Source organism: Vicugna pacos, chromosome 2, assembly GCF_048564905.1.
Source record: "Vicugna pacos chromosome 2, VicPac4, whole genome shotgun sequence".
NCBI classification, from domain to species: Eukaryota; Metazoa; Chordata; class Mammalia; order Artiodactyla; family Camelidae; genus Vicugna; species Vicugna pacos.
The window spans coordinates 39,406,950-39,429,760 of NC_132988.1; the positions used below are offsets into that span (position 1 = coordinate 39,406,950).

The 22,811-nt window shown below is 33.2% G+C and overlaps 1 long non-coding RNA gene across 1 annotated transcript in view; it reads right to left on the reverse strand.

The window, feature by feature from the left end:
• The window catches only part of LOC140685887 (uncharacterized), a 359,629-nt gene that overhangs the window by 27,112 nt on the left and 309,706 nt on the right, over positions 1-22,811 (reverse strand). The gene's annotated exons all lie outside the window — the stretch shown is intronic.

A 22,811-nucleotide genomic window follows, 5' to 3' on the forward strand; every position in this document is an offset into this window, starting at 1 on the left:
TTTTTTCACTCAAACTATATACATGTTAAAGCCAGCTTTCTGATGTTTGAAAAAGGAGAATTGCATCGAGCTTGAGCACTTGCCACAAAAAGAAACAAACAAAAAATACATGGAGTATTATATTCATATATATCTACTGGCAATTTAAAGATGCTGTGTCCAGAGGTTGAGAATCCCTCCTAGATATATGCAAAACTAAGTGTCCATTATATTCCTGATGTAGTCCGTTTATTTCAAAATCATTATTGCTTTTGAAGATTGAGAATATGACACTTACTGAAAACATATCAAGACTGGGAGCAACATGTTTTTAAGAGTTTTTTTTTTAACTTACAGAAAATACATGCAATTTGAACATATATGTATTTAACTTCAATATCCATCCATGGAAGTCATAAACAATGACACAAGTTTGGTAGTGATAATAGGAGAGTTTTCACACTCTGCTTTATCTGTTTTATGCATATTTAATAGTAGAGAGGTTTCTTTTAGTAACTGTCAGCAGGCCAAAAATACATTTCTTTAAGTATATATTTCAAAGATTTAGTTTCTTAAATATTTTTCTAAATATTTCTGATACATATTAAAAATAAAATATATTTAGGTAGTAAAATTAATTTTATTGCATTCCTTTGTTGCTAAGTCGTCCTTTTAAAATTCACCATTCAAAACTTACATTTTTCAAAATCCCAAACAACTATTTTATCTTAGTAATTTCTATAGAATTCAATTCTATAGAATCTGAAAGGAAAAATTCATCTCAACTTTGTAGTCAATGGGTAGAAAAGAAAACAGGCCAAGATATATATTTACACTCAAGTGAAAATGAAGAAAGAGATTGTAGGGGAGAGAGTGTGGGGTTCTTAGTGTGATGTCTTTGTTTTCCAATTTTTAAAATTGAAGTATAGGTGATTTACAATGTTGTGTTAGTTTCTGGTATGCAGCATAGTAATCCAATTATACATACATTATTTTTCATATTCCTTTTTATTACAGGCTACTACAAGCCATCGAATATAGTTCCTTGTGCTACACAATAGGACCTTGTTGTTTATCTATTCTATATTTAGTAGTTTGTGCCTGCCAATTCTGGTTTGTTGTCTTAACTATGTTGGAACTATGTTTCCCAAGATTCCTTCCTTTGTAATTGCCATATTAAAATTAGCCACAAGACAATTATGCATGAGATTTGTAAGGTAGGATTGAAGAAACTTTATGCTCCGTTAAGTCGATTTAGAGTGGCAAGTGCTGCTATATTCTAGCACATTATTACTACCTATTGACACTTTACTGATGAGGGCAGCAGCCAGGCCTTCACACTCCCAGCCTCCTCCCTATACAAAATGTCCAAACTGCACAAGATGTTCTAGCTTGTCCTAATGGGCTCCAGTTTCCTCTCACTTCCCAGGTTTTCATACCCAGCTTTTCTTTCTGACTAGCAGCTGACATTCAAAAATTCAGGCCTATCACCAGATTCAGAGGCTACAGCTCTTTATACATATTTCAACCAGTCCCTGACTTAATCAAAGTCTGATTCCTATAACATAACCCTGATTCCATAATGCTCTTGGCAGTTCTGCTTCCCTGACTGAGCCCTAACTGACAGAGAGACATGGGTATTACTTTACTTGCAAACTTGAGTTTTCTCACCTGTTATATAAGGAAATTGTCCTGTTCTCACAGACTTGCTGTGATATTAAGTGCAATAAAATATGTATAGCACTTAGGACTGGATCTGGGAAAGTAAGTGCTATATACCTTATAATAGGAATAACAGTAACTCTTACGTTTGACCTGCTGAAGTCATTATATTACTTTTTCCTGTATTTGCATATTTAAGCATAAATATTTCATTTCTGTGCTTCTTTGCTATGCTTCTATTGTAGAAGTGGTAAGCGTGTTACATTTAATCCTAATAAATCCACTCTCATTTTTATACAGGACAATTTTGAAGTGGAATAAAACCATCTGTAATTATAATTAAATGAATAACAAACAATATTTACAACTTTAGACAAAATAACTCAATGATTTGTTTTTCAAGTGTTCACAAATACTTAGACTATAATTTGTCATGTCAACAAGTAGCATTCAATGTAAATATCATTATGTTCAGAGTTGAAAATACTTTATTTTTGACTATAAAGATAAAGAGAAATACTCATGTAAAATTACAATCTATACTATCTGAAATAAAGATTTAAAATGTCACAACTTAAAATTATGTGTCTGGAAATACAATATTTGTCCTGGCTTATAATTTTATTACATTTTACTGAAACAGTTATTTTCACAACTATCTTACTCATAGACAATTTCCTTTCTGTTAAGTTTTAATCATCCAAGTACTCTTAATAGATGAAGTATTTCTTATCCTTTGTCAAAATAAAAAAAAAATCCTTTAAGAAAAGGTTCAGTTTCAGCACCCTAGAAAGAACTGGACCAATTCCAAGATTCCTAGAATGAACATTTATATATTTTTTTCAACTTTATACATTAGATATGGTACTAAATTCTTATTAATTTCAGATTCATTTAATTGTGCTCTAAATAAATAAATCCCAATTTACACATTACATTTAAAAAATATAATAAAATAAGAAAACTCTTGATGGAGATGACTCCCCAACAAGAGACCATTAGCAATTCCATCTTATGCTCCACAATAAAACATGCTGTGTAAAAGTGATTGCATTTGAAGTTATTTGTACATTTGAATGTGAACTACCCAACCATGAAAAATGAGACTTCCATTTGCTATAAAAATAAATTAGGAGGCAATGCTTTGCTGGCAAACTCATTTGAGCATCTCAGTTCATAACTATTTATGGTAACATAAGCAGATGTCTTTGCTCATACTGTGAGATGCTGTATGATATTGCTTTATTCAACATTACTTTATCTCTAAAGTGAATGTAGGTGACTTATTTTAGGATATAATAAAACTATTCTGATGTAGAGATCCTGAGGGAAATTATACAATAATGTTACCTACATAACTGATTTTCTTCTTATGAAATCATGATCCCTCTACAATGTTAGAGCTATAAAATGTATTGTTTAACATCACTATTTCTATGTTCATATCTCAATAAATAATAGAAAGGTAATTTTTTAATGAAAACATACTTTATATAAAGACAGTCCTTTGGGAAAATAATTTTTCATTTCTAAATTAAAAGTACCATGAAATAAAGATTGAATATGTCACTTATTGCTTATTGACACTAAAATTACTTTTTTTTATTAGCAAAACAATTTTCTCTGAGAAAATATCATAATGGTGGTTCCCAGTACATTTTAATTAAGAGAGCTTATTCAAGAAAAAAAAAATCAAAGATAAATTCTGCAAAGTATGCATTGGCTTAAATTCCTGGGAAACATTCCTGGAAACGCAAAGATATTATTTTAAATATAGCAGTCCTGTCTGCCCTAATAATGTACTCATGCTCACATATTAATTCATTCATTAGAAATAACAGTATTATGTAATGGAAAGAGCAAAGATTTAGAGTTGTGCTGTCAGCTGTTTAACCTGCTTGAAAATTGTTCTTTTATTCTAGGAAAAAACCTCTAAGAAATGAGATACTAGTTATCTAAATATTCTGAGGGCACCCATCCCATAGGGACTCTGGCAGATTTCATGTTTAAAAGCCTTGGTCCTTCCTCACGTTCACTTCCAATGATATGGACTGATCTGACCAAAGGCAATTTAGGATATCAATGACAATTATGGGGAAATTTTGAAATCCCCAAATTTAATTTCCATAAAACCAAATTGGGTTACAATAGCTTAAAAGTTTCCAGAACTGAGTGCAATGCCCATTTTGATTGGTAGTTTTAATAGCTTGAGGCTTTCCAATGCTGTCAGGAGTCTAAAATTGCCTTTGCGCAAAATAAGATTTTAAGATTAACTAAAGCAAACAAATGGCTGAAGATAGGGCTCCTGAGGCCTCAGATTCTTCTTTCTTGGCATCTTTATCTCAGGCTCTATCTCTGACTCCATCTTGTCTCTCTCTCCTGACTCCAATTGCTCAGACTCCACCTCTGACACCATCTTCCTCCTTCCCTTCTACACTGCCTATACCTCCTGGATAGCCTCACTTTACCCATACAATTATCTTGCTGAACTTCCCCTTTTCTCTGAAACTGTCTCCACTACCTTTTCCTCTGATATTGTTAGGATCTGAACTTTAAAACTAAGTCTTCTGAGGATCCAGAGGCTAAATCATTAAGTTTTTATATTTCCTGGACTAAATCTGAACTGTGAGCCACAGCCAAAGATTTTCCCAGAGTAATGGAAGATCCTTACAGATTTGCTAAGGAATTTAATATAGTTATTCATACTTATCAACCTAGTTTGTCTGACTTACATCAGCTAGTTCACGTGCTTGTCAGTGAAGACCAGGTCCAACACTGGATGAAAACTACTAATTGGGAGAATCCTGAAAGTTCTCTGTAATTACAACCAGGAGACCAGCCCACTAATTTAGTGTATGGTTGAGTCATTGCTAGGTGACTTTATCAAGCAATTCTTAGGGCTTTTCCAAAGCCTGTTGATTGGAACAAAATTCAGGCTTGCACACAAACATCTGATGAATCTCTTCATATCTATTACAATTAACTTTAGATTATTTTTAAATAAAAGTATGGTCTACCTTCAAATGTTGATTCCACTCAGGGAAGCTTTTGAATCTATGGTTATTAATCAACTGAACCCGTTCCTCTCCCTTCTTGTAAAAAGGACCAGGATGGAATGGGAAACCATATCTACTCCAGATTTAGTTAATCTGGCAAACCAACTCTCCCATACTCTAGGTAAGGGACTGCCAAGGAAGACTGCCAAAATTATTAATCTTCAACTCATAAACAAAACCAAAATTCTCCTAGTCTCAGCTTTTATTCCAAAAGGCCAGTATATTAGAAAAAAATGATTATTACAAATTTAAACGCTTTGGGAACATTTAACCCTCTTAATGCCCTCTCAATTCTCAACAACAAGGCTCTGTTTACATTGGGGCTCTTTCCAATCCTCCTTAATCAGCTTGGAGAAACACTTTTCTAAACTGGGGATAAACTCTTCTTAGTTCTAATTAATAGCAGATTCACATTGTTAGTTCTCAACCCCATTATTAAATACAAAAAAAAAGCGCCCCTGGCTCAGAGTACTAAAATCATTCAAACAGTGAGGAGCTCTAATAAACCTGTCTCTGAACCTTTTCCCTTTTGTTTAGGCTCTTTGAGAGATATCCACTCTCCTTAAGTCCTTTGCCTTTACCCATTTATTAGGTCAAGATCTCATAGAGAAGTGTCATGCTGGAATTTCTTTTCCAAAGGGGAAAATATTTCTAGAATTTGACAGTTGTCATTAAAGTAATCAATCAAGGGAATTAAATGACCCTTTGACATCTTTTTATTTCTTCCATCTCTGACAGTATTAGAGCTGATTCTGGAAATACTGATAATTTGTCCCTATTAAATCAGCTATCATATTCCTTATGGGGAAAATCTCTGATTAATGTTGGCAAAAATCACAGAACACTTGCCATCGAGATTCAAACAGACCCTTCAAAATTTTTCCCAGAATTAATCAATATCCTATAAGTAAAGAAGCCCTTCAAGGCATAAAGCCCATAATAGAAGATTTTAAGGCTCAAGGCCTCAGAATCATTTGTCCTAGTCCCTGTAACACTCCTATTTTACCTGTGAGAAAATCTAATGGTTGATGGTAGAGGTTTTTCCAGGACCTCCGAGCAATAAACAACACTGTCATTCCTCCACAGACTGTTGTTTCTAATCTTCATAAATTACTAACATCCATTCCTATCAGAAGCACATTCTCTACTGTAATTGATTTATGTAGTGCATTCTTTAGTACTCCAGTTGACAAAGTTATCGAATACCTTTGCAGTCACTTGGGAAGAACAATTCACCTAGACAGTATGCCTCAGAGTTTTACTGAGAGTCCTCCTTGTTTCTCACAAATCCTGAAGGCTCATCTGAAAGATGCAAAGTTCCCTAGAGGTCCTACTCTGCAGTATATGGTTGATTTGCTGCTTTGTTCTCCTCCTCAAGCCTCCTCAAAGGAAGACAGTATCCACTTGCTAAAGCTTTTAGTCTTCAAGGGTCATAAGTTCAGCAAAGAAAAACTGCCACTTGTTCTAACCCAGGTTTGATGTTTGGGGCAACTGGCATCAGAACAAGGGCTACACCTACATTCAGACAGACTTTTTGGTGTCTTAAGTTTCCCCAAGCTCCAAACTAAGTACCATGTGTGAGGCTTTCTTGGGCTGGTCGGTTAGTGTCAAAATTGGATTCCAAATTTCTCTCTTATGGCCAAACCTCTCTATGTTTCACTAAACTATAATAACCCCAACCCAATTTATGGGAAGAACCAGATGACACAGACTTCAAGGCCTTAAAGGAGAGTTTGATGAATCCATCTGCCATGGACACCCCAATGATCAGTTTCTTTCTTTTTTTTCTTTTCATATGTGAAAGGGAAAGGAATGCTCTGGGGTACTTACCTGAAAACACTAGGACCACCATTGACCCATAAGATATTTTAGCTAGCAAGTGGACCCTGTGGCATGGAAATATTCCCCTTGCATTAAGGCTTTTATGGCCACTGCCCTTTGGGGTTAAGACCATCAAGAAAATCACTGTGAGAGCCTTTTTAACCATTTTTGTATCTCATGCATTAGAAGTTCTTCTGAATTCTCATTATTCTCAACATCTGTCAGTTAGCCAACTGATCTACTATAATGACCTTTTGTTAACTGCTTCTCACATTACTATTTCATGATGTAGTAACCTTTATAAAACTGCTACTCCTTGCCTTCTGTCACTGGTGAAATCCTTCACAGCTGCTTAAAACTGATGGATCACTTCCTGACTTCGTGTGATGGAAATTCATTTGGTAACACTGATTCTCATGGTTTGCTGATGGTTCTCATTTACAAGGTGACAACGGCAAATATTGTGCTTAGTATGCTACTGGCAACCACTTTCAATGTTGTTGAGGCAGTATCTTTATCTATGGCTACTTTGGCCCAACAAGCTGAATTATATGCTCTTATACAGGTTTGTACTTTAGCCAAGGACAAAATTGCTAATATTTATTTTGATAGTAGATATGCTTTTGGAGTAGCTCATGATTTTGGAATGTTGTGAAAGCAACATGTCTTCCTTACTTCCAGTGGAAATACAATTTTAAATGGCCCCTAAGTTCGAGTTATTAGATGCAGTACTTCTACTTGCCACCTTAGCTATTGTTAGGATTCTAGGGCATATAAGTTTGACTCTCTGCAAGCTGGAGAAATCATCTTGCTGATATTTCCAGGAGAAAGGCTATCCTTACAGGAACCAACTGCAGCCAAACCTCTGTCATGGTACAAAGAGATATTTCCCCAAGTGATAATTGGAAAAAAACAAACAAACAAAAAACAGTAAACTGGCTAGAGAAGCCAAATAATTGCAGACCCTGAACTGCAATTCTCTGCTGATCCTGAATTAACCTATCTTTGCTGGAGAAACATTTGGCAGTCTATTTAATTCATCTGATCAGTACTTACACAGAAATATAGAAAACTTTTCATATCCTTAAGGATAACATAATCTAATTACTTAAATTAGGAAGATTCACACAAAGCAAATACTTAAATTATATGAGTATAAATTTACATTGCATACCTGAATGAATAAAACATAAAAGTAATTGAAAGAGTAAGCAGAAAAAAAATAATATTAGATCAAATAATTTTCATGGAATATTGCAGAAACTTTTAAAAGCTTGCACATAGTTTGCCTTTGTGACAGTTAAAAATATTAGAATATATTCTATTTATTTCTATTGCATCATCTTAAATTTAAATTGTTGACTGTATCACAGTATACTTGAGAAGTGGCCTATATTATTTTTAAGTATAATGCATTTATTAATTCATTAAAAATATTGATTAATGCACTAATACTTTTCTTGAATTAGAATATAGGTCAAACCATCAAAACATATAAAGATCTTTCCCCTTTACATTCTGAGGAACAAACAATCTAATAAATGAAAAATTATGCAATATTTTAGAAGGCAACAGATGCTATAAAAATATAATCAAAATGAGAGGAATAATGTGTACCTATTAGTCTAAAGGTGGGGAGGTGAGATGCTGCTTTTATTTATCGGCAAAAAATTTATAATAAAATTTAACCTTCTTCAAGTGTGAAATTCAATAACTTTTATTAAAGTTATAGTTTGTTGCAAACCAAAACAATACAGATTTAGAACATTTCTGTGACCTCAAAAAAGAAAATTTGGGCTTCTATGCAGCTATCCCATTTTCTTACCCCCTGCCCAAGGCAAATGTAATATGTCTCTGCAGGGTTTCTTTCTCTGGAAATTTTATATGAAGGAATTGTACAAAATGCAGTCTTTTTAATTTGACTTCTTTCGCTTTGGATGTTTCTGAGGGCAATCAATGTTAGAGCATGCAAAATTATTTTATTCTTTTTTAATGCAAAATAGTATTCCACAGTATAGGTAAACCACATTTTGTTTATCTAGTCACTATTTGATAAACAACTGCAATTTTCCCATTTTTTGACTATTATGAATAATGTTACTATAAACATTCATTTATGAGTGTTTGTGTGGATGTATGCTTTTATTTTTCTCAAGTAGATACCTAGGAGTGTAATGGCTTAGCCATCTGGTAAATTTGTGTCTTCATTTTTAAGAAACTATCCAATTGCTTTTAAAAGGGGTTGTACCATTTTAAATTTCCACTGCCTAGGAGTAAGGCAGTGGAAGTCTAGCACTCTCAGGGCACAATGACCCCTGCTCACACCAGGATTTTCAATTCATCCCCAAAACTGTGAGAAATACATGTCTATTGTTTCAAGCCACTCAGTCTTGTAAGTTTTTAAGTTAACCCAAGGAAACTAATGTGAAAGGGGAGAAACCATGGGTCAGAAGATTGCTGTGTTAAAAGGTAGAATTGACAGCATATTTGTATGCTAATGAAAATGCCTCAGGAAAAAGGAAAAAGGAAAAACTGAAGACATAAAGAAGAGAGGCTTCAGTGTCAGCAATGATATGTACAGAGCTTGGAGATCATCACCCTGTCCTTAAAAGAAACAGGCCAAACAAACTAAAAGTCAACAATTTTTCTTAGAATCATCAGAGAACAGAGGCCACAAGATAAAGGACCACCCTGAAATCTGGAGAGTCAGGAAAACCCATTTATAACTGGGATTTGTTTACCTAGAACAGAAGCACTGACACCATAAACTGGTGGGAACACAAAGGTGATTATTTCCCTGAATTGTAGGAGCCTGAATGTAAACTAGTGTGCAAGAAAGAAAGTCCAGGGTGCCACTGTATGAGGGGGTAATCCCATAATTTCATAAGGTTACCTCCAAGAGCTCCACTGGGTTCCCACAGTGAAGAGTCAAAAAAGATCTCTTCCTGCCTCTGGCAGGGGGAGAAACAGTAATCATTTTGAAATACACCAGTTGCATTTTTTTTTCTTAATTAGAAAATCTCACTCTGCAAGAGAAGTCTTTATCAGAACGGTATCCCACATTTCCTGAACTCCATTTCCCTAAATTAGGCTTCCAATCTCACCAGAGGAAGTGAAGGTAACAACTGGCTCTCAGTCTTAAAAGACTGAGAATTAATCAGAAGATTAGCGTACTCTTTCCTTCCCCCATATCTCAGCACAACATCAGCAACACTCCCTTAGGCAAGTGGGTTAGAACTGGAAGAGTGCCAGACACAAATCATAGTTAAATTGGTATTCTTAGTCAAACTCAAAGACAACAGGAGAGGTAAGGACCCAGCAGGAAACTGAAGGCTCTGGCATCTACAGCTACAGAAAATGTTAAGTAGAGCCCAACTTTATTAACATAAAACCTCACTCTACAGTCTTATTTATCTCATTTCTTATTAGCCAATTTATCATGCCCAGCTTTCAAAAAAACTTTTTTTCAAATTTCTACAGTTATGGCTTTAGGTAGAATAGAAGGGATAAGGTTTAGTGTATACGTGGGCAGATTTGTTTATTGTAGGAACTTAAAAGTTGATGCATGGTCAGGAGGCAGAGACTATAGGTAAGATGTTAGGTAGTTAGATAAGTGGGGACACCCCGCAGATAAGGAGGGGGAGAGGGAGAAAGGTCCAGAAGATGGTGTTATGTCTGCCTCCAGCATAAAGGGACTTTACTTCGAAATGAGCTCCAGCAAGAAGCTGTGAGGTTAGAACCTCACAGCCACGACGGCACAGTAGCAGAAAGGACTTAAGTGGACACGACTCAATGTTCGTTGTATTATAATTAACACTGTGGTTTAGGCTCCCCCTTTGGGTTTTCTATGTACACAATGGGTAAGGCACATGTGCAAAGGGATTAAACATGACTAAGCACTCCAGGGACAAAAGCCGTCAATCAAAAGACCACCTCTAAGCGAAGGTATAAGAGAAGGGGAGACAAATAGCACTGCAATTCCTCCTTCAATCAACCCACCTCCCACTCTTGGAGGCATACTCTTCTTTTCCTAAATAAATTGTGTTGCTACGCAATGCTTTCCATTTCCCATCTATAAATCTGTCTTTCGGTTAAGACAAGAATCAGGGTTTTTTTTCTGTTTCCCTTTTGAGTGACACAGATGCTGGTAGTGAGTAAGGGAGATGTGAGAGTTCATGCAAGCTCTTTTTTAATTGCCTGAGTTTCCTTAGGTAAGTAGGAAGCAACATCATCAGCTTTGAGTGTGGACAGGGGAATCAGAGTCATAAGGTCTCGAAATTTTGCCAATGGGAAAGTTGTAAAATATTGAGAAGAATGAGAGAGTGAAGAACATAGGTAAAATCAGTAAAATAGCCTGATAGCAGCATAAGAATCCCATGAAGCTTATGGGCATCAACTTAAAGTAAGACTTCATGCTTTGATGGTTTGTCTGCTGTGTTGTAAACTCACAGTAGCTCTATTGATTGGTTTGGAAATCACTAACTTAAATGATCAATTACTTGTACAAATGCTAAGAGCCTGTCATAGTGCAAGACACCAGGTTGATGTTTTAGCGTATATTTAAGTCTGTCTGCCTGTAAAAAGGAAACTCTTGAAACTAAAGCCATGATATGCCAACTATGAGATTCCAGAAATAATTATACGCTAAGTGAAGGATAATCCCACTACAATTTAACCCTCTGAGCATATTTTAATTGTTGCCTATAAAAAGTCAAGAATATGCATTTTGAAAATTTAGATGATTTATGTATGAGCAATAAATGTTTAAAAAGAGCTCAGTCAAATCACTTAGAGTTAACTATATCATCTTTTCTGACAGATGATTTTATATATCATGCTGAAATATGCTGGTGTTTCACAAAATAAAAAGGAATTTTCTTCTCAAGTAATCCATGCTGCATGGTTTAAGCTAGCAAAAAATACTTGACTTTTTCCTCCTTTCCTGCCATTTCCTTGCACTCCCTCCATATGTCCTATCAACAAAATGTTGTTTTGTTGATTTAATAGCATCAATTACATTGCAAAACATGGTTTCTCTCCTTAAAGGCTAAAAATTTCAATCCTTATGATTTTGATAGAATTGGCAATGTTATACATTCAAGAAAAATACTGCCTTTACTCATTTTTTTACCAAGCTCTTTGTTGATCTTTTCTTCTTTTTAATTCATTATCACAATTTAACTAAAACTGACTGCCCAATTAACAGTGATATTTAGTAGCAGCAATTTCCTTTTATGTATTTGATGTGTATCTAATGATAAGGCTTCAATCACAATTAAGCAAAGATATTTAAAAATTGAATGAGTTTCTAATAATTCAAGTGCTACATGCTGATACTAATTATTAGAATAAAAATATATTCAGTTTACAAAGTATTTTCTCTCTTAAATTGATGCCAGACAATTTGATTCTTGATGATTCTACTTAAATATAATAATTTATTTCTTACTGAATTATATTTACAAATGTCTTATATATTTGAAACACTTAAAAAGGTAAATATAAAATTAAAGTTATTTGAGCCCATGATAAATAAAAGGTACGCTGTTTTAAAATATTATATAAAATATTTTAGATGACTTTTTTAATCTAGAAAATGTAGTGGCTATTTATAACATGCATTTATCAATTTAAAGGAATTAATTATCTTACTTCACATGAAGCAAAACCTAAATTTAAACCAAGTGCCAAAGGCAAAGAAAAAATGGACCAGTGAATTGGAGTTTCTATTGCTTCATTTGAATTCTTTAGTAAATGTTTCTTTCATACGAAACATTCTGTAATCGTACATATATAAATATACATACAACACACAGAGAAATACACAAACATATATATAATTACACACCCACACAAACTCAAAATTTTGTGCTCATTGATTTTATCTTTAATATCTGTAGCAGGCTTTACTCAAAACTATGTATATGGTGGCATAAAATTTAATAATATTTAGATCTTTATTATGTTAGAAATGATGCCTGCTTTAAATTCATGCTATTTTAGTTGTATATCATTTATGGGCAGCTAACCACTGAAATTCACTTAAATATGAAAACATATTATTAAAACTAGTATTATCCATATTTCACATATTATACAGAATTGAAATTTATTCAAAATGGGTAATATATCTAAGAGCTAAAGCTATAGAGCCCATAAAAACTTAAGCAGCAAACATAGGAGAAAATCTTTTACTTTTTGAGTTGGGCAGAGAGTTCCTATAAGCAAAACCAAAAGAATAATATATTTAAAAAAACAAAAATTATAAATTGGACTTCCTCAAATTTAAAAGTTTTTCTATCTCTAAATAGGTAGTAAGAGAATCAAAAACAAACTCAGAGAGAAATGTTTGCAAATCATATATCTGATAATCCATGAAAAATAAGCACATTAAGAAAATGATTGGTACCATTAGTAATTAGGAAAGAGCAAATTAAAACCACAACATAAAAGTACAACACACACACTAGAATGGCTAAAATAAAAAAGACTGAAGGCAAGAGTTGACAAGGATTTGGAGAAAATGGAACCTTCATATATTGCTGTAAAATGGAACAACCTTGGAAAACAATTTGGTAAATTCCTGTAAAGTTTAACATACACTTAGATACCAGCAAGAAATTCCACTCCTACTCCTAGGCATCTACTCTCAGAAAGAAAGAAAAATGAAACCATAGTTCAAAATACAACTGGTACACAAATGTTTGTATCAGCTTTTCCTGTAAGTGTAAAAGTCTAAAAACTATGTCAATCAATAGGTACATAGATAAACCACATGGGGTATATCCATATAACTGAGTATTAGTCAACAATAAGAGTAATGAACTATTGCTATATTCAAAACACCAAGAACATGGGTGAAAATATATTTTTAAAAAGCATACTAAGTGAAAGAAGTTAGCAGAAAAGAACACAGACTGTATGACTATATTTATGTAAAATTTAAGCAAATGGAAATCAACCCTACAGGGATGAAGGTGGAAGAATAAATGGATTACAAAGGGGCACAAGGAAATTTTGGAGTCGATGAAAAGTTTTGTCATCTGAATTGGTGATAGTTTCATGAGTAAATATACATATCTCTCAAAACTTATCAAATTATACACTTTAAACAGTATTTTATTTTACAGAAGGATTATTATCATTTTCAATCTCTTTTTTACAGCAAATAAACAATGCAGTGCAGAATTTATAATATCTGTCGAAAGAAAATGTAATGTGTATAGAAATAGAATGTAAAAGAAGAGCAAAAGGACAGGAGAGCAAAAGGGAAGTATATTGTTGGCCACATCACACTACTGATGCTAAAATAAGTTACAGCCAACACATTTTTCTAACACAAAGTGTCATGAAGTTTGTATCCAAAAATAGTAACAACTGTAATTATTTTCCACATTGTTTGTTTAATAAAGAAAAATTAGTTAACCTATAGAGACTGTATCTAGGGTAGGGCAAAGGTTGTGCTGCATAATATTTAAATGAAGATTCATAAAGTAGATTGCGGAATGCAGGATGAGAGAGAGAGAGAGATTACCAGTAATTAATATCTGTCATATGTGTATCTCTCTATGTGGTGAGTGTGTATTTATGTATAATCACAGTTGGTATGTTAAGCACTCATTTTCAGTCCCAGAATTCTGAGGGAAACTAATTTTGACTAAGATAATTACCTCTGAGTTCATATTAATTTCCCCAGAAAGTATCTTTATCTGCATCTGCATGGCTTAAAGCAAACAATCTATTGTGACATTCACTTTATTTTTGTTTAATTTGCGATAAAAATATAACTACGCAATACAGAAATTTACATTTTGACATTTAATGTTAACATAATTAAAATAATGGAATTATGGTGTCTACCTCACTTGCATGCAATGAAAAAATTTACAGAATTACTTGTAATTTGTTTGGTATTATGATTGTTATTCCTTTTTAGGATGTTCCACCATTGTGTCTATTCACAAAATAGTTACCCTTTAGTTAATCTTTATAAAAGCAGGTCTACCCTATTATACCATAACTCCTGAGCATTTGTGACTGACTTTTTATCCATGGATTTTACAAAATACTAACAATGTAGTAAGATCTAATATTACTGAACACTAAGAACCTTTCATTCATTGAGTCATTAAAATAACTTGCTGAGGAAGAAAGGATGCTCATTTTGCCAATGAAAATGCTGGTGTTGGGTGTGAATAAGTTATTTCCTCTAATTACCTTCTCTTATAAATGTATGAATGACTTGAAAGCCTGTGCCTTTACCTATTAAGGTATACTTCATCCCTACATTGATATGCTCTTTTGTTTGTCTAGTATTACTGTCCATTTTTCTCACTTGTAGAACTTAATAAATATCTTACTTTCCCTTATTTAAAAACATGTTTGAACTGCAATTGAGAAAAACAACTTATTAAATATTATTGTTAGGGAAGTAAATTTATAGCTCATATAAATGTGTGTATATACACACATATAACATATATAAATGCTACATAGAATTCACCTTTAAGAAATTATTTGCAGTATAATTAATGCTTTATCAGCAAACAGCAAAGTGATGGAGATACTAGTTCGCTGCTAGTTTAAACATTTGCACTCAACAGTCATAAACTGATTTTCATTTACTCTTTTTTAAGAGTTTAATTTACATGTAACGTTCATCTCAGCTTACCTCTGGGATTCTGAAAATCTCAAAACCATACGAAATATAATTTGATTCTCTTCAGGAGTGTGTTATATTTTCAATAATACCCATGTTAACTTTTCAGATTTATGAATTAAGATGAGCTCTATGCCAGCTCATTTACCATAATGAAACTTTGCATTTAGGTCCAGTAGATAAAATTGAAGAATAAATAAGATGGTACTTAAATAGAGCTATTACATATTTGTATATTGTCATTTCAATAACTGATAGCATTAATTAACTGATAGTGCTTTACTCTCAGGAAACATGAGTGCTCAGACTCTGTAATGTAGCATCTATCTGGCATAGTTTTTAATCATTTTTTCCATTTACAACTTAAATCTCACTTACTTTTGGAAGACTTGATAAAGATGTATTTACTATAAATACAGCGCATTATTCAGATATAAGGTTCTTGACATTCATTATTCAATATTTAAAGGGGTTATGGAACTCAGAGGAGCCTATGAATACAAAGTTTTAATAGAAAAACTTTTAATCTTAATGCAGATTTTAGAGTTTTGCCTTTGATGATTTTTCCCAACTGACAATCTACTTATCCCCAGGAGGCTTGATTAGATCTTTAATTAACTCAATCTGGAAGTGCAATGACCTCTAATTAAATTAAATTTTGTTTCTTCTGGCAGCAAAATAATGAATTTATTCAAATGAGTTTCACAGCTATCCAAAATCAAACCCACTTAGACACTAATAGTGGAGTATGTCAATAAGTATACAATAAACTGTAGAAAGAAAAGCAAGTTATTAAAATTATGAGGGTTGAACATTTATTTGATTATTATAACGGAAGCAAATTGTAAACATTTCATATATAGTGAATATGAATAAAAGAAATGTATCTTTGTAAAAGCACATCAGTAAATCATAAAAATTGTAATTATTTTTCTGCGTGATTTCTCTCAAAATCAGTTTAGTTTGCTGTTGCTCAAAACACTTTTTTAAGATCTATTTTTGAATTGCCTGCAAAATTAGTAAAGTCACATTTGAAACTCGACTATGTATTACCTTTTTTACTGTAGGATTTTAACATAAATGTATAAGATATGAGTAAAATGCTGCGTTCTCTGATGGATCTGTTACACTGAAATTTTAATAATATAAAAACCTCTACTAAACCACTATGTAAAATAATATCAAAGAGAAATATAAAGCTTTGGTAACTTTCAAGCATTAAATAAAATGCTTTGTCTTATTGCTTATGACCTTAAAATATTTCTTTATTATAAATATTTTTATTTATAATCATTAATTGAGAACTTTCTTGGGGTAGTTTGTTATTTTTCAATTTATCTTTGATTTTAAAAATCACATGTGAACATTTAAACAAAATATAAAATAAATAAATATATTTTAAAAGTTTGTCTTTTAATGCCACAATGCAGATACACTCTGCCTTTTTATTTGTATTTTAAATGCTTAGTTTTGTTTACAGAACTTTTTCTTTTGGTAAAATTCTTATGACAGGGTAATACACATTTTATATGTACACATCAGTGAGTTTGATAAAAGCGTATGGCCATACGTGTTCCATTAAATGATAAAATATTTTCATTACCCAGAAATCTCTTTTGCACTTCAATAATTAGATAAATATTTGAAATAACCTATTGGAACTCTCACATTGGCCCCAGCAGGTCATATGAACATTTTCATAAATCCCTTACTATGCCTTATGGTGAGAAACAAGCCCATTGCACAATTAATCATCAGAATGGTCTTTATCTGGGGCTTGATATTGCAACAGATCACAGTATTCTGGCAAGATATGAATGCTAATAACATCAGTGCATATCATTTTTTTTAATGTGACTGACTTGAAGTAAGTAAATGTTTGTTGGCATAGCCAAGGAAATATGGATTTAGTACTTATAAGATAAAATATATCTTGAGACAACATGCCCATATATAATTCATTAATTTGGCCTCAGATTTATGTTTTATATTTATCTCATTTAAGTTTATCACCAGTAATTATTTTAACAATTCAAAAAACAGTGTGAAATTTTGTTCAGTACTTCTTCATTCTCAAAATCCAATCATCACAAAGATCAAAGGGCTTAAATTTCTCTCAAATCCCTTGGCATCTCCTCATTCATACTGAAACTGCTTTAATTTTGTCCCCCATCATTTCTCACACAGACAGATATCTGCTTCCAGTCTGTCTAACTCATCTCTACACAGGCCTTTCCAATTTTTCCGGAGTGATTATCATAAAGCACAAACTCAGTTTTGACCTTTTTGGAAATCAATCTTTCAATAAATTCTAATCATAAAATAGAATCTTCTCAGCATGGCATATATAATCTGTCTACCACCAGTCTCTCCACCATTATTTCCTGCATCTCTCCTATGGTCTCAGCATGTGAATGATGTAGCAGTCCCTCAAATGCAAATGTCTCCATGAAGGCTTTTTCCTTATAGCTTATTTTTGCATTTGCTACTTCTGTAGAAATCACCTCCATCCCACTACCTCTATACTAGTCTTGAGTGATGATACAGGAGGAGTTGATAAGAATCATCAATTAAGTCTGACGTCAAAAAAGAACAATGTGTTTAAAACAGAAAACTTTTTAAGGACATCATAAAACCAGTAAGAATTTTGAGATCCCCTCCTCCTCCACACACGTTTTACCTATTATTCATATATCATGAAGTTTTAGAATGTACTATCTATTTTACATTTTATAGTTCATAAATGAACTTGTGAATTCACATGATATTTAATGTTGAAATAAGTCTTTCAAGGTTACCATATAATTCAGTTATTTTGGGGGGAGGGTTATCAATCCAAAACAGTTAAAAGAGGGTCAAGACATGACAGCTTCCTCTTTACTTTATAAATATATCAACAGTATATTTTTTCTGATTACATGTCTATGTCCATGTCATGTTTTTTGAACACGAATTTTTGTTTATGATTTTTGGCCCAAACATATTATTGGCCCATTATGTCCCAAAACATATTAATTACCATTATAAATGTTTTCTTTGGAAAACAAGCTTCTCCAAACAGACATATGTTATAATTCTCAATTAAAAGAATTGAAGCTTAACCACTATATGTGCTTCCATATGATTTGGGAAACAGACTTCTCTTTCCTATTTTCCTTCTCAGGTAGTCTTTAAAGAATTTTCATAAGGAGAATTCCGTATTATTTTTTATAAAAATAACACAATTTTTTTAAACAAAATTGTAAATATTTGCTTCACTTTTAGTTCAAAAATATCAGGTGATTTGCATTTATACTTACATGAAATTACAGCAGTCCCAAAGTTAGTACTATAAAATGTTTTACATAACTATAGTTTTATTTACTTAATTCTTCTATGGAAATTACAAATTCCCAACTCAATTTTTAATGACACTTAAGGTAAAGCATTTTTGAACTTTTTTACAGGTCGTGATGCTCCTAGTACCATGTCAGTTCTACTCTGTACACCCTGACAGTGCAGACATGATTAAGAAAGATATTTAAAATAAAAGATGTTGGTTTATGAATTGCTTCATGGTTTATCTCTTTTTCTGTTATTTAATCTTACTAGTATCACTTTTATATTATTTTCTCTTTCAGTTTTATTGAGATATAATTGATATACAGTACTATATGAGCATAAAATGTACAGTATGACTTGACTTACACATATCATAAAATGATTATCACAGTAAGCTTAGTGAATAATCATCATCTCATTTAGATACAAAATTAAAGACTTTTTAGGATATGTCATATATATGGAAACACATAATGTGTAGTTTTTGTGTCTAGCTTCTTTCACTTAGTATAAAGTTTCTGAAATTCATCCATTTTGTAGCTTCTTTCAGTTTATAAAATTTTTTAAATATTGCTGAATAGCATCACATTTTATGTACACACCATCATTCATGTGCCAATTCGCCACTAAATAAACATTTGGATTATTTTAAGTTATGAACTGTTATGAATATTGCTTCTACTAAGATTAGCGTACAATTCTTTGTGTGGATGTGAGTTTTCAGTTCTCAGAGGTAGATTGACTGAAAGCAGCTGGATCTCACGGTAAGTCTATGTTTAACTTTTTAAGAAAATGCCAAAGTACTGTCCAGAGACAGTACCATTTTACATTCCCTCCATCGTTGTATGAGGGTTCCAGTTTTCTTCACATCCTGGCCAATACTGGCTATTATATATCATTTTAATATGACTGTTCTAGTGAGAGTGAAGTGGTATCTCATTACAGTTTTAATTTGTAATTATTTAATTACTAAAAATGCTGAGCTGCTTTCCATGTGCAAATTTCTTTGGTGAAATGTCAATTGAATTATCTTGTAAGTTTTTATTTGATGTCATCACACAGATCCTTAGAAGAGGGTGGCAGGAGGATCAGAGACAGAGAAGAGGGCAATGTGATAAGAGAAACAGACTGGAGTGATACTACCACAAGCTAAGGAATGCTCAGATTTACAAGCTGGAAGACCTAAGAAATAGATTTTCTGTGGAGCTTTGAGAAGGAATTAGCCTAGCAACACCCTGACTTTAGCCAAGAAAGACCAATTTTGGGCTTCTGATCTTCAGAACCTAAGACAATACATTTTTTATTATTTTAATCCCTATGTTTGTGGTAATTTGTTACAGCAGAAATATGAAACCAATACTGGCCCTTTCTGTTCTCTCCTGATCATGGATGCACTTTGACACATGCACACAGCTTCTCAGATCACTAGAGATACATGGGAGTTATCAAGGCCCACTGTGGTTGCCTTACTCCCTGGTATCCTAGTATATTTCTGCCTCATCTATCAGTGTTTGCTTGCACCAACTGGGTAACAACTTCAGACTAGCTGTAATTTTGTCCTTTCGCATTTGTTTGCCACCCAGGTCTGATGTTTCCAATGACTCCTGGAGCATTTGTATTTTTGACTCCACTCCAAAGCAAGTCACTCCCTTATGTCAACAAAGCTGCTAGATTATTAAACTTGTCCTTCACTGGTAAAATATTCTGCTAATGGAACTGAAGAAACAGGAGCATCCTCAGACTGACATGTCATTGACTCATTTTTCTAAATTGTAGTTCAGTATTTTTCTTGACTGTTTTTCAATTTGTTGTATGACTTTGATTCCTAGGGTCAAGATTTTGCAAAATATGTCCAGTTTTATCCTTCCTAACTGAAGAAGTACTTGCCCAGTTTCTAACTCTCTCACTCCAGAAATCTTGCTTCCAATACCATTTGATAATTATAGATATTTTATATTATACTTTAATTTTTAATAATATAAAGTCAACTTATTATTCACATTTGCTATTATGCATTGACTTTGACAGACATATTTATCCACATGATTTTTAGATAATTAAATTCTTTTCCAACTATTATGATGTATATATGGACATGTTTTGGTCATAGTAATCATCCTCATCTGTTCAGGTTGCTATAACAGAATACCATAAACTGTGGGGTTTATAAACAGAAAATATTTATTTATCACAGTTCTATAGGCTGGGAAGCCCCAAGAAGCAAATTCAGTGTCTGATGAGAGGCCACTTTTAGTTCACAGATGACTGTCTTTTCACTGTAGTCTCACACGGCAGAGGGTGCAGGGCTCTGTCTGAGATCTCTTTTGTAAGGGCCCTGATTCCATTTATGTGGGCTCTACTCTCATGACTTAATCACTTCCCAAAGGGCTAATTCCAAATTCCATCACACCGGGGATTAGGTTTCAACAAATCAATGTTAGGAGGATTCAGTTTATAGCAGTAATTCTTCAAAATAGCACTCTGTGCCCATGTTGTCAAAACCTAAGGCAGTTCTGATATGTTAAAATAAACAAAATCACTTATCTTCAAAAGTACCGAATAAGTCAGCAAGCAATTGTTTTACTGACTTTGTTTTCAACCAACATAATTCAAATGCTTTCCCTGTGTATAGATTTATTAATGATATGGTCAATAGATATGCCATCTAGAGAACTAAAAATCATACAGATTGATACTTCAAAAAACGTCTATGGGGATATAAATATATATTGCTTATTGTAGAAGAAATTATACTTTTAACTCTTCAAATGGGTTACAGTTTGTTAATGAATAGACACAGTTAGGAAAAGTTCTTAATTAAAGCAAATTAGACTAGAGTTTTGTAACTAAGACCCTTTGAGAGCTTTAGAGAAAGGTTTTTTTCTTTAACATTTACTTGACATATAAGAAGAGAAATCATTCAGTGGTCAAACTGTGAGATTAAGGAAGAGAGAAGGGTAAAACATAACATGAAGAGACATATTTTTGTCATTCAATTTTACTATTAAAATCTTAGACTTGGACCCTTTCTTTTTGTATTTTTACCGTTTACCTAAGTGGAATTATTTATCCACATAGTTTTAAGAAACATTCATGGAATACTGGCTCCCAAATTAACTTCCATCCCACTTTTCTTGAGGAGCAAATCAAACTTTCTAAGCCATTCATATATAAATGATCATTGTTAATAATCTGATGAGACCAACTGGAATCAATCTGCTAATCTAGTCTTCACCATCCAGACTGTCCATTGCTGCCTGGGCCAATCATCACACTGGATGCAGAAACACACACACCGCTATATCCTCAGCAAAAAAAGAAAAGAATCCACGTTTCAGATGCAAAGTCTACCACTGAATGCCATACTTGGGACGACGGCCAAAATTTAGCTTGTTCGTCTTATGATGGATTAACCTACGTAACATATGGCATTACCCCAACCAGTTCTAGAAGATAGACTGGTGAACCCTTGCCCCCTTTCAGGGATATTAATGGTGCCTCACTTCTGTTGACTTTTTTTTCCACATTATTGTGTTGATGTTCCAACCCAACTGGCTAATTTCTGTCACATATATATGACCACTGAATCAAATCTCTGTTACCTGTTTGTTTTCTCAGATCATCTGCAATCTGCCATGGTATTCCTATTATTGCCAAAGCCACTCAACAACGGGTGATACCCAAACATAATATGAACCCAGCATAATCCCTACAGTCCACAAGCACTTGATATCTGAGAGTTGATATGGCCTCCTCAAAAATTAACTCAAAGGAAATTCTAACCTTTCTACCCTCACCTTTTTCTATTCCATACACTTTAGTAATGACATTTTTTTTTTATTTCAATTAATGTGGCAGTCCCAGAAAGTGTCCCAGGTACTTCTCAGGTAATGATCAGAATGAAAGAAATAGGAGTTTATATATTTTGAAAATTTAGGGTTTTATACTGGCCACTGATGGGCATAATGCCCCTTTCTTGCCCTTGACTTAAACCCTTGGCCACACTGCTGGGCCAAAAGGAAGCACAGAGGATTTAAATTTCATTCTGGATGTTTTCTAAAAATGCAATTATCTTGTAATAACCTTCAATGAAAAAATATGAAAATGAATATATGTATGTAAAAATGCAATTATAATAACTCTTGCATTTGCCTCCTCTATAGGGAAAGTCTGGGTGTAAACAGATGATTGAAATTACAGGTAGTGCATGAGAAACACAGATTATGTAGTGGTGAATGGTGTAAAATACAAATCAAAGATGGTAAAGAAATAATTCTCCCTATTGAAAATAAGAGAGCCCCTTCCCTTTCCTT